At 46.8% G+C, this 11,404-nt stretch overlaps 1 protein-coding gene and 1 long non-coding RNA gene across 6 annotated transcripts in view; both read right to left on the reverse strand.

Annotated features, from left to right (window-relative positions):
• PPP6R2 (protein phosphatase 6 regulatory subunit 2) overlaps positions 1 to 4,687 on the reverse strand; it is a 122,391-nt gene extending 117,704 nt beyond the window's left edge. For all 5 annotated transcript variants that reach the window (XR_007507609.1, XR_007507608.1, XR_007507610.1 and 2 more), the window contains exon 1: positions 4,563 to 4,687. The gene's annotated coding sequence lies outside the window, so the exon portion shown is untranslated. The remainder of the gene's footprint in view (positions 1 to 4,562) is intronic.
• Positions 4,688 to 10,284: 5,597 nt separating this feature from the next.
• On the reverse strand, positions 10,285 to 11,355 carry LOC126044415 (uncharacterized). The gene is made up of 3 exons (XR_007507665.1): positions 11,213 to 11,355; positions 10,724 to 10,964; positions 10,285 to 10,413 (listed from the first exon to the last, which is right to left on the reverse strand). It is a non-coding gene; the product is annotated as an uncharacterized LOC126044415 (long non-coding RNA).
• Positions 11,356 to 11,404: the final 49 nt, after the last annotated feature.

Here is an 11,404-nt window from a genome sequence, read left to right on the forward strand (position 1 = left end):
CTTAATAGTTATCAGTGTCACTGCAGGCCACAATGCTCTGAATAGCAGCAAACTGCAGAAATGAAATAAAATCTTAAAAAAAAAAAAAGACAACTAGCACAGGCATAATGGAAAGAACAGCAGAGGCATTTGCCAACTGAACACAAAACTTGAATTCAAGTAATCAATATGTTTGGAAAGTTTTCTTTGCAAACTATGTAGATTGCCTACTATGCCACCTACCATGCCACCTACCAAGCAAAAGGTGGTGAACGTTTCTTATTCTGCCTAGGTAAGGAAATAGTTCCCAGCTCTGCCTGTTTAGCTCAAATAACTTCTTGAACTTTGCCATTTAACCATAATGTTATTTTCTCATGCTTTCCGGTTTCCCCTTCTGTCCAGATAAGATTGTGTCCTTAAGCACACGACATTGACACAACAGTAAGAAATTTAGTATTTGCAATGCAGTGACATCCAGAGGCACCACTTCAGGGACAGGCTGCCCCTGTACCAGGCACCATGCAGGCCAAGGGCTCTGCGGGGCAGAGTCTACAATTCATGCACAGAATGAGAAAACAGGTAGACGCAAAGAAAGAGAAATTGAGAGGGAAAATCAGTAGCAGTCAGCAGCCACAGCTCAACAGCTGCAGAGCTTCCATGCTCAGGCTAATGATTTTAACTTCCTTCTTTTGACATTACGTTCTCCTAAGCTAGCTTATCCTAATTTTGCTGACAAACCCCTTTCCAAAGCTCAGTGCCACATGGTGTTTAGTTTGAAGTGACCCCTGCCAAAGATGACAATTTTAGTTAGGCTTCAGGCATTGCTATGTAGCCATTTATTATTGTAACTACTTGCACTGTCTCAGCTTTATCTAGGACTAAATGGCATTAATAAGCAAAAAGAGAGAACGTCACTTAATTCAGCCAGTGATGTCAAACTTCTCATTTGCAGGCCTGATCCGAACACCATGTACGCGATGTGTGTGGCATTCAAATTCCACCAAAAGCCGAGGTTTTCTAGTCTGAGATTTTTTTAACCTTGGCAATGAAAGCTTCATTTCCCAAGATAACTAGTATTTATTTGTCCAAGTTCCTCCCCCCATACCAGAGTTAACATGCAGGTAAAAATAGCCAAGGCATGTAACAATAATGTCAATATTGGTTATTGCCCTGCTGACTGTTTTAGCAGATCAAAACGAGGAACAGAGAAGTCCATCACAGGGGGAAGGGAGGAGAGTGGGAGGAATATAGACAGGGAGAGGGATAGAGAAGAGTGCAATTAAAAAACGAGGCGCCCTAGAAACATAGCAGTGGACAGAAAAGACAACATACTTTTGCTTCTAATAATATTGAATCAAAGAAGACACTTAAGTTCCTTTGTTGCTACTATTGGTCACACAGAGGCCACATTCTTTCCCTGATCCTTATATAAACCCACTGACATCTGTAGATTTTCCGTGAAAAGGAGGTAACAAACACTCAAACCGATTCCCCAGCCCATAAAACATAATTAAGAACAGAACTGTGTAACCCTATAAATAGGGCTAAGAGTAAAAGACTGCTGCTCTGAACTGTGGCTCCATATTTGACTGCTCAGATGGAAAGCTGACATCATTCATTAATACAGTCTATTAACTCTGCTCTCCTCTATTAGTTTTTCAATAATTTTGCATCTAGCAAAACAACAAGACCTCCCACAAATATTTGTTCCTATAAAGTTCTCAAAAGTTATGTCAACCACTCAGCTCCTGCTTTGCTCTCAACTCACCGACCTCATCCGTTTCTCCTGTGTCATTTACACCTAAGTTTCCCAGTTATTCTTGTCATTCTACTATTGTTTCAAAAACATTTACTATAACAAGATACTCTTCTATTTCCTGGCATTCCAGTTTGCCCATTTTTATGGCTGAGCTTATTACACTGTTCTAGCTATTGCCCTTCAGGCACTAACACTTCAGACTCCAAGCCACTGTGTTAAGAAAACATACTACTTGATTATGTACATGAAGTCATTTTCCCTAACATCTAATCTACAGCTTTTACACTTGCACTTCTACACACCTTATTATCAGAAACACAGAATAAGAAAACTCATCTCCCCTGTTCCTCTGCCCCGAGCTCTCCTCAAATGTAACACCTTTCTTTGCTGAAATTCTTCTGCACCACTGATGTCCTACTGTATCTCAGTGAAGAAAACAGTTTTGGTTTCCCTTTGACACCTTAGCTGATAGCCAATATAACTCGGGGGAGAATGCGAATAAAGTGTTTCTTCCACAGAGCATGGAAAAACACCATCAGCTACGCCTGGGATATCTCCCCACCAAAGAGGAGGGGAAGCATAACTAAATGATTCCTCCTTCTAGCTCAGGATCGCACTACCTGGGGACAGCAAGAATTTAATTCACTCCAGCTGACTCCCAGTCCAACCAGCAAACTGTGAGTCGGGGGGGGAGCCCCACTCGGAAGCACTGCCAGCCCCTAACAGCTCCACCGGCACCCCTCTGCAGAAGCGGGGTTGCAAGGGCTTTAGCCTTCCCCCACAGGGGAGCACTGCAGAACAGGCTATGCCTCTCATGACAGTAGCCTGGAGTTTTCTAAAAATAATTTAAGCCCACAGACTGAGGATACTTGCTTACTAGGAAAAAAAACCCAAACCTATCTTACAGATAGTTTTCTCTTTGTTCTTCATTTTTTAGAGTTTCCCAATTTCTGAGCTATGAACTTAGAAATTCAACCTGTGCCTCCTACAACACAACCAAGACTTCATCAAATGCCAGGTTCAGAAGGAGGATGCTTCAGTGCTCCCTGCCATCCCCAGAACAAATGCTCAGCATCAGTCACTCTCTCACAGTCTGAGGTTTGCAGGAACCTCCCAAAACCTCAATGCCGTTTTCTGCACCACCTGTCTGATACCATTCTGCTAAGACCAAGCTCTTCCCAGAAAGCTGCTGCAGCGCCACAAATTTTCCACAATTTCTAGACAGGACGTTATCCTAGGTCCCTGGATTTGCAATGTAATACAAAGAAAGTACAAAAGTCACCAGAAATGCCTGCATACCGAATACATGAAAAACAAAGCAAGCCTTCAATTTCAAACCATTTTGTTCTTACCCAATCCCCAGTCATCTTCTCCTGAGCAAATGTTTATTGCTATCACTCAAACCAGTACAGATCATTATGTGTTGCTATTGCACATTACAAAATTTAACTTTGCTTACCATGATATCACCATTGGTTGCTATGGAAATTGCTATACTACCATCCACCAGATTTTTTTACCACTGAAGTATTTTGGCAGACTGCTTCTAAGCGTCAGAGTAACAAGAGAAATCATAAATGTTTATTCTCCCATCACTCTTAAAACGGTGCTTTATAACAAAAATCTGCTAGTGAGTACTTGCTTGGCTTCAAACGCGTAGCTCTGGACAGGGGTGGAATCACAACTTGCTCCTTCATTTTTTAGAGAAAAAATAAAGTACGTTATAAAAACAAGCTTCAGTTTTTAAAATATTAAAGTGGAAGATCAAGATAGGAAAAAAACCCTCAGGTCCCTCCAAGTTCTCTCAGTTTCTCTTTTTCACTTCCTAGTTGTTGTTTTGTTTTTTTTTTTTTTTAACTAGTGCAAAACAAGGCCTTCAAATTAGGAAGGGAGCCCTCATTAGACTTGTCAAGAAATCATCTTTTTGTAAGATTACGTGTTGTAGTGATTCCATCTGTGGCTACAACTCCTACCCCAGTCTCTGTACATTATTAACGTGACATTTATTTTCACATACTGCACATGCGAAGCCAGTGGGGTCCCTCGTGCACGCTCCGGACTCCGCACACCCCAAGTCAGTGGGTCCCCAGGTGGCTGACCCCCGGCCTCCGACCTTGCCAACATCGCCTCTCCCAACAGCTTCAGCAATTAACCACTGCCTAGGCATGAGTCACGAAAACCTGGATCCCCGCGTTCCCACTACCCATCCCCACCAGGTCGAACATTACCACCACCACCATCCCCAAAAGAAAAAAACAAACGAAAAAGCAAACTCTGACACGCGCAGAAAGTCCGATTTAACCCAGATATCGCATGAAACGACACGGTGGGACTTCGGCACGGCCGAGAGCAAGGACTCAAAAATGGACCTCTGCGATCAGAGCTGCTGGAGGGGCGGCGCAGCCAGCACCAGCGGGACTACGGAGCTATTGGAAAAAAAAAAAACCCAAAACTGAAAAACAAACCAGGGGCAGCTAGACGCGACCCTGCAGCCCAGGCAGCGCTAAGGGACCGGTGACCGATTCCTCCCGGCGGTCTGGGGGGCGGGGAGGGGGTGTCGCTGCGGCCGAGGAGGCCGAAGCGAAGGCGGCGGCGGGGGAAGGAGGCGACGGGGCTGGCGGGGCTGGCGGGGCGGCAGGCCGCGCACCGCCTCCGCCGCTCGCCGGGCCCAGCGCCCCGGCTCCGGCGCAGGAAGGCTAAAGCGGCCCGCGGCGGGGCGCAGCCCGCGGCCCGGCCAGCCCCGGTCCCGGCGCGGCGGGAGGGCGGCGGTGACAGCTCGGCGGCGGCGGCGCGGGCGGCGGGCCCGGCCGCGGGTCTCACCCACCTGCTGGGGGTCCGGGCCTGCCCTCCGCCCCGCGGCGAGGCCGCTGGCGCGCTGCCTGGCTGCGAGGGCCGGCGGCCCGGCGGGCATGGGCCGCGTCCGAGGCGGGGCGCCGCGGCCGGGGCTGCGCTGACAGCGGGCGGCGAGGCGGCGAGCTGCGGGCGCTCCGACTGCCTCCAAAATGGCGGCGGCCCCGCTGCTGCCCAAAGCCGCGCGCGGGGGGGGGGGTGCGAGGGGGGAAGAGGGAGGGGGGGGGGGGCGGGCGGAGGGAAAGGAGGGGCCGGGCCGGGCGGGCGGAGCCGCGCGCGCCGGGGGCGGCACCCTGGGCCGGAGGGGGCCGCGGGGCGTGGCGAGGCGGGGTGGGCGTGGCCGCGCCCTGGGCCGGGGTTGGCGGGAAGGGGGCCGGGAGCGGGAGACGGGGCCGCCCCCCCCCCCCCCCCCCCCCCCGCCCCCGGCCTCGGGACGGGTCACAGCCCGGTACAGCGCTCTGCGGCAGGGGGGACGGGCACCGGGCCCCCGGGGTGGGTGGCCCGTGGTCTCGGGGGACGCAGGCCCAGGCCGGGTGGAGGGCAGGGAGGCTGGGCCCGGGGCGGGAGGGGGAACGTGGGGACAGCGGGACCCCTTCTGTGATCACTGCCTTCAAGTAAAGGGGGAGAGGGGAGACCCCTTGTTCCCCACCCAGCACCGGTGGGGACGGCTCTGGGGTCACTGGGAATAACGCCGAGGGGAGGAAGGGAGAGAAAGGCACTGTGATGGGGCTGGGGGTGGTTAACGCTGGGGCGACTCGTGTCCAGGGAGGTGGGGATGAGTGTGGAGAAGGGAGGGAGTGTGATGGGGAAAAGGAGGAGGAGAAGGAAAAAGGGACGACCCAAAGGATAGAAGAAAGCAGTACTGGGGAGAAAGATACCTCTTAGTCATGCTCGCTTGCTGGGTTAAGTAGGTTTCATTGTTGCCTTGCCCAGATTTGTCTTCCAACGTGAATAAACTGCTTTCTAATTGCCAACATCGTACAGGAACCCAAGAGGAACTGATCCAATTCTTCTCTCAATTCCAGAGTGAATTCCTGCCATTAGATTTACCGCTACGCCTCGTCTTCGCTACTCTTGCGCAGGCCTTGACCCTGCAAATATTAACACACACGGTTAAAATTTAACGTGTACCTGTCTGCTTCAGAACCTACGGACAGACCTGTTGTGGAAGCGCCTGCTGGAAGAGCCATGGTGGCAAACATGCCCAGAGGATGGAGATGGTAATAAGGGAAAATGCAGATTTTGTCAGCAAGGCATGTGAAAAAATAAACAGTTTTGTACTGCCCTGTTTACACTATAGGGTTTAGGAGTTTTGCCGCAGAAATGCCACCAAAAATTTCACCCATGACTAAATGGGCAACATTTCCAGTTTATGCCCATTTTTTTACCGTAAGGGCTTGAAGGCAAGGGCTCCAAGAGTTTATACGGTACCCAGTATGGTAATGAACACTTTGTTGGCCATTAATAACGAAAAAGAAAGTACAACCTCAGAAGTTTCATTTCTCTGTTTTGTCTATTGGAGGGTAATGAGCTTATAAAGCATTTTTTGTGGCTTATTGTGGCTTCCGGGGACACGACGACGGCTATCCAAGCAAATTCCCAAGTCTTCCAGCCATCCCCAGAGCGTATTCATTTCCACCATGTAGCACAGGAGGGCCAGGGCTGCAGACCCTGTCTTCTCCAGCTGATTACTAGAGCACCAATCTTGGAACAGCTTCCTTCTTTTCTCCTCCAACCCCACGAAATGCACTAAAATACAGATTAACTATCTGGGCTTGGCAGCAAGCACGGGCTCGGGCTGCCAGCTCACCTCTCCTCAGCCAGGACACAGGCAGGTACAAGAACAAGGAGAACTACTGAAGTAGGGAAAATAACCTGTGGGTCTGAGACCCTGGTTGTTTTACAAGGGCAGCTCTTTTCTACTGCAAACAAACTGCTGGTCTCTTCTGTGGCTACTCGTGCTGACATGCAGATGCTGAATACAGGTATGACCTCTTTCCTGTTCAAACAGATACAAAAATCAGTGTTTGCCTACTTGTGCACATATGAAAATACACTAATTTTAGGTTTCACATCCTTTGCTGTTGTTAAAATCCACACCGGGATGTAAGTAATGAAAAATATTATCATGTTATTGTCCTCTTGCCAGTGTTTCAGCTTTCCTAAACAGGAAGAAGCTGATCATTTAGTGTCCTTCCTCCAACTGCTTTAGCATTTCCAGGGCAATTGTTTATTGAAATTCATGCTGTCCATATTCAGTGTACTTAAAAACATGCATCTTGAATGATCTTACGATTATTTAGTTTCTAATACAGAAAAAATATATTCAGAAAGGACTGCCTCTTTCAAAATTTTATAGTAAACTTCCTAAGGATTTTTACCATTTTGTCCTAAGCCATTATGGTGATCTCACCAGGTTACAGAAACGTAGATTTACTTTTAAATCCTAATGCCTGTGAATAAGGAACAGGTTTGCTGTTTACGTCGTGTTTTCTATCAGTCTGGATTCCCCACTGATCATTTAAAAAAATCACACAGAACAAAGAGAAAGAAGGAGCAAGGTACAACAGTGCCAGCTCCACTTAAATAACAGTAACTCAAGCGCTGGGACAGAGCCGCTATTCTGACCAGTGACCTCAGTTCTCCCCGTCTTCGAGAGAGATTAAGCAGCTGAGTCTGCCTGCCATTGTGCTGTGTCAAAAAGTCTTGTAGAATAGCAGCTCAGCCGCAAGCTCTCTGAGATAGCAAAGTTGTCATTGTGCTAATTTGTATGTCATTTAGCATATTGCTGATGCTAATAATAATGGATACGGACAATTTAGAAACAATCCAAATTGTGTAAGCAGGCAATGTATAAAACTCATTCTCGCAGGTGGCCAAACAGGCGCTCGTCAAAGGGCACAATAAGAATTCACCCCGCTGCTCCCAACAAGGACAGCCTGTGACTGTGATTTCATTACCTGCGCTGTTGCCAAACTGTACCTAAAGCCTTCAAACCAACACCACGGCCGGTCCCGGGGCAGTTAGCCCTGCTTTCATCGGTCTTGCACCCCAGGTATTAGCATATGTAATTGCATCTTTGTCCTGCATATGCAAACTCTCAGTCTTTGGACTACAAAGCTGGTGAACACTGTCTCACTTTTTTTCTACACATGGAGCATATATTTCACAACCAAAGCTATGTTGTTAACATATCCCTCTGAGCTTGAAAAGCTGCCACTCTTTAGCTCAAATAACTGATTTACACATCAAGCAGTCAGGACATATTAAATCGTGTTTTGTTGTGTGACTTGCTGGACTACTAGCTAGTGAGGGTTCATTCCTTTCTTTGAAGCATTGAACCCTGTTCTAAGGAAGTTTTGATTCTGAATTTGAGGTTCAGTGAAAAAGCATAAAAACCAGAATTTTTGTCAGAAATCCAAAGATCACTGCAGTGAAGACTTGGGCAGAGTACGGCTACTTGTATCTTCAGACCTTCAGCGCAATGAGCATTTCAGGTTTCAGACGCTGAGCACAGTTCTCCAGTTCTGGAATCGAAGGAATGAGTCTGAGCCTTACTAAGATTCACACCTAGAGTGGGATTAGGCACACATTTTGCTAGGAGGCTGCACGACCAGAAATAGGATGTTGATGATCAAGAATGCTGGGCTCTATTCTTGGGTTAGAAATGAAGTGTGATCTAGTGCCTAGAACAGACATTATATCAGGATCGCCAAGCTACAGTTTTGACATGAATTCTGAGAAACACTGAAGGGAGGAAGGGAAGAGTCTTAGTCGTTCTACTGGAGTCATAGGCTCTTTTCCTAAATATAATTTGTGTGTTAGGTTTTCCAAACACCAAGAATTATATTTGGCTGCCTTTTGGGGCAAGTTATAAGGCCTTGTTCAAATAACAAAGCCCTGAAGTGCGCAGAATATAAACAGCAATCAGAAGTGAGGCTGGCGAGCTAACATTTCTTGGCTTACAGCATATTGCACGTTCCTCTAGTCTGCAGGGTATTTATGTTTCTCCTCTTGTCTGGGGAATATTATCCTGACTGGCAATGCAAGAGAAAAGGCAGACAAACTGAAGCTGAATGCAAAATATCCTGCAAAATCTGGTAGGCCGGCTGCTCTTGAGAGCTCTGATGCAAAAGATAATTATAGATGAAAGTGTAGCAACCGCTGTGGTTAAGGTTGCGAAATGTTCTATTTACTCAGGTTGCTTAGGAGCCGTGCAAAACCGACATGCTGGCCCTGTGCAGCACAGTATCTCCAGCGAGGCCGGAGCTTTGGAGAGGATCAGATCTGCAGCATTCTCCAGTTCTGCAGAACCTTTATTGCCCAAATATGGTCCAGGAGTATATAGGCGCTTAAAAGGCTAGAAATTGCAGGCCTGTGATTAGCTGCTTCGTAGAGACCAAAAGCTCAGAAGGTCCAGCCCTCCACGCTGAGCAGATTAAATTCTCTTGCAGAAAATAATATTTTGCAGCTTTCTCTGCAGAAGTCCGGAGGAGCACAAGACCAGCACCCTCCCCATCCCTCACAAAAGGGCTGCAGAGCCAGATACCTATCAGGGCTTAAAGTCTTCCCTGTTTTTGTTTCAAGACAAGCAGAGGAAATTAACTATAAAAGCTCTTGTGTTTAGGCAACATTAAACCAAAAATACTCTGGGGCACGTCCTCAGCTTGTGTAAATTGTCAGGAGATATCAAAGTAAAGATCAAATGCGAGGCCTTCCCTCAGATATCCTGTGTGTGTTATGACACAGCAGCTACACGCGGTCAGAAATTGTTTTCCAAACAGTAGACTAGTGCAATGCAGTAATACCACGGTTAGGCTAATGATGCGGTAGGACCATCAAATATTGTGCTAACCAGCATCACCCCTTGTCTTTTTTTTTTTTTTTTTTGCACTTCTTTGATTACCTTGACGTGCTGTTTCTTCATGCTTAAGCCATATAATCTCCTTGTCTGGACTGTATTGCACCTTGCTAAATGTAGCTGTGGCCCATTATTAGGGTGCAGAGGTGCTACACTAACAAATAATTAATTGTAATATTAACTGTTAAGTAATAATGATTATTATTTATTATAGGTTCTCAGCATACAGTATCTAAAGAATTTTTGTTATGGTATGCTATGTTACTTGTTTAATATTAATGTTATGTCCAGCCATATAGCTGTCACAATACCTGCATGTAAGGAGACGTTCTTTAGTCTTCCTATTGTTGAAGACTTTCTTCATCAGCCAATTTCGCCACCACGATTGTATGAAATGTTGGTGAGGTCTCTGCAGAAGTTCAGCATAAGAGACACATCTACTTTGGCCCTACTTACAATCTCAGAAAAATCCTAATACGTTTTTCTTCCTTGCTAAACACGTAAGACAAATTATCAAAGAAAACAAGTGGAAAAAAAACCCCACCAAGCTTATAGCTGATTCTTGCCAGAAAAGGGGCATGATGAAAATATAAGAAAAATAACCTGAATAAAAAATACGGGACATTTTTTTCCCCATAATCCTTTGTCCCTTAATAAAAATCACCTTTAATCTTATTCAAAGGGTTCTCATATAGTGGATTTCACTGCAGCCACACATACATTACTGGCTTGCCAAGCAGAAGAAAATTTACTGTGAACAGAAAGGGTAATGGAAGTACTTATAACATCTGAGAAGTATAAAAACGATAGCCGAAAGACTTAAATTAATATTGAAACACACACCTTTACTCTGACCAGGAAACTATCATAGGCACAAAGTCAGCACAGACCCAAGATCTCTCGTTCTCTCTTCTCAGAGGCAATTTCCAGGAGTCGTATTGCAGGACAGGCAAGTATTAGAATCCTAAAATAAGTTTTCAATTTATCAGTATATTGGACATATAGCCAAAGGACAGGACACAAATTCACCTATAGGGGTGAGAGGATCTCTCTCTGTGTATCTACCAATTAAAGTCAATACGGCAGATTCTCCTCTAAAATAACATAAATCTGAAACAATTCTATTGGTTTTGACAGAACTACCCCCCATTTGTACCTTTGGGCCATGATGTAGGTTATCAAGGAAGCACACAGAAATGTGTGCATCTGTTCCCATAAAATTAGACAAGAAAACTTTGGGTTAGCCCAATAAAGAGGCTTTACGGAAAGCTCACATGGCTAATGTCAGGATTGAGGTTACTGCTTGCGTGAGCGAACACCAGCTTCTCCATCACGTAACTCAGCAGACAAACTTCTCTCAGAGGCATGGGGTGCAGGTGGGAGGCTGGGAGAGGCAGTCGGTATAAGCCTGTCTTAAGCTGGTGCTGCTGCAGACTCTTTCTCCTTCTTAGGCTTTCTCTTTACAGTGGCCCTAGTGCTTATGTGCTCCGTGACTGAAAGAGGCTGAATGGTAGCCTAGCAATAAATAAGCCAAAAAAAAAAAAAAAAAGAAAAGAGAAAGAAAAAAAAGTGAACGGGTTTTAGCCAGCCCCTCAGGAAATCTGCCACGAAACTGCAACGTATCACTGATATTTTAGCATTTCCTAGCTGTCACTGTCCTCCCACCCGGAGCGCTGAAGAAATACGAGAAGGAAGCAGCTCGTGCCACAGAGTTCACGTGCCTCAAATCTAACCAAAATGAGCACGTTAAGGTCCCAATTTACCCTTTGCCATTCACTTTGGCCAACATCCACCCCGTGCCGAGCACGGCTCTGCTGCTGGACAACCCCTCCGGCCCTCTCGGCGATGCGGGCGGGGGGTCAGCACGCCCAGGCCGCCCACTGACACCGTTCTCAGCCTGCGTGAGTCCACGGGCCGGGCCCAGCCGCGGGCACCGGGCCCAGCCGCGGGCACCG

Source organism: Accipiter gentilis, chromosome 11, assembly GCF_929443795.1.
Source record: "Accipiter gentilis chromosome 11, bAccGen1.1, whole genome shotgun sequence".
NCBI classification, from domain to species: Eukaryota; Metazoa; Chordata; class Aves; order Accipitriformes; family Accipitridae; genus Astur; species Astur gentilis.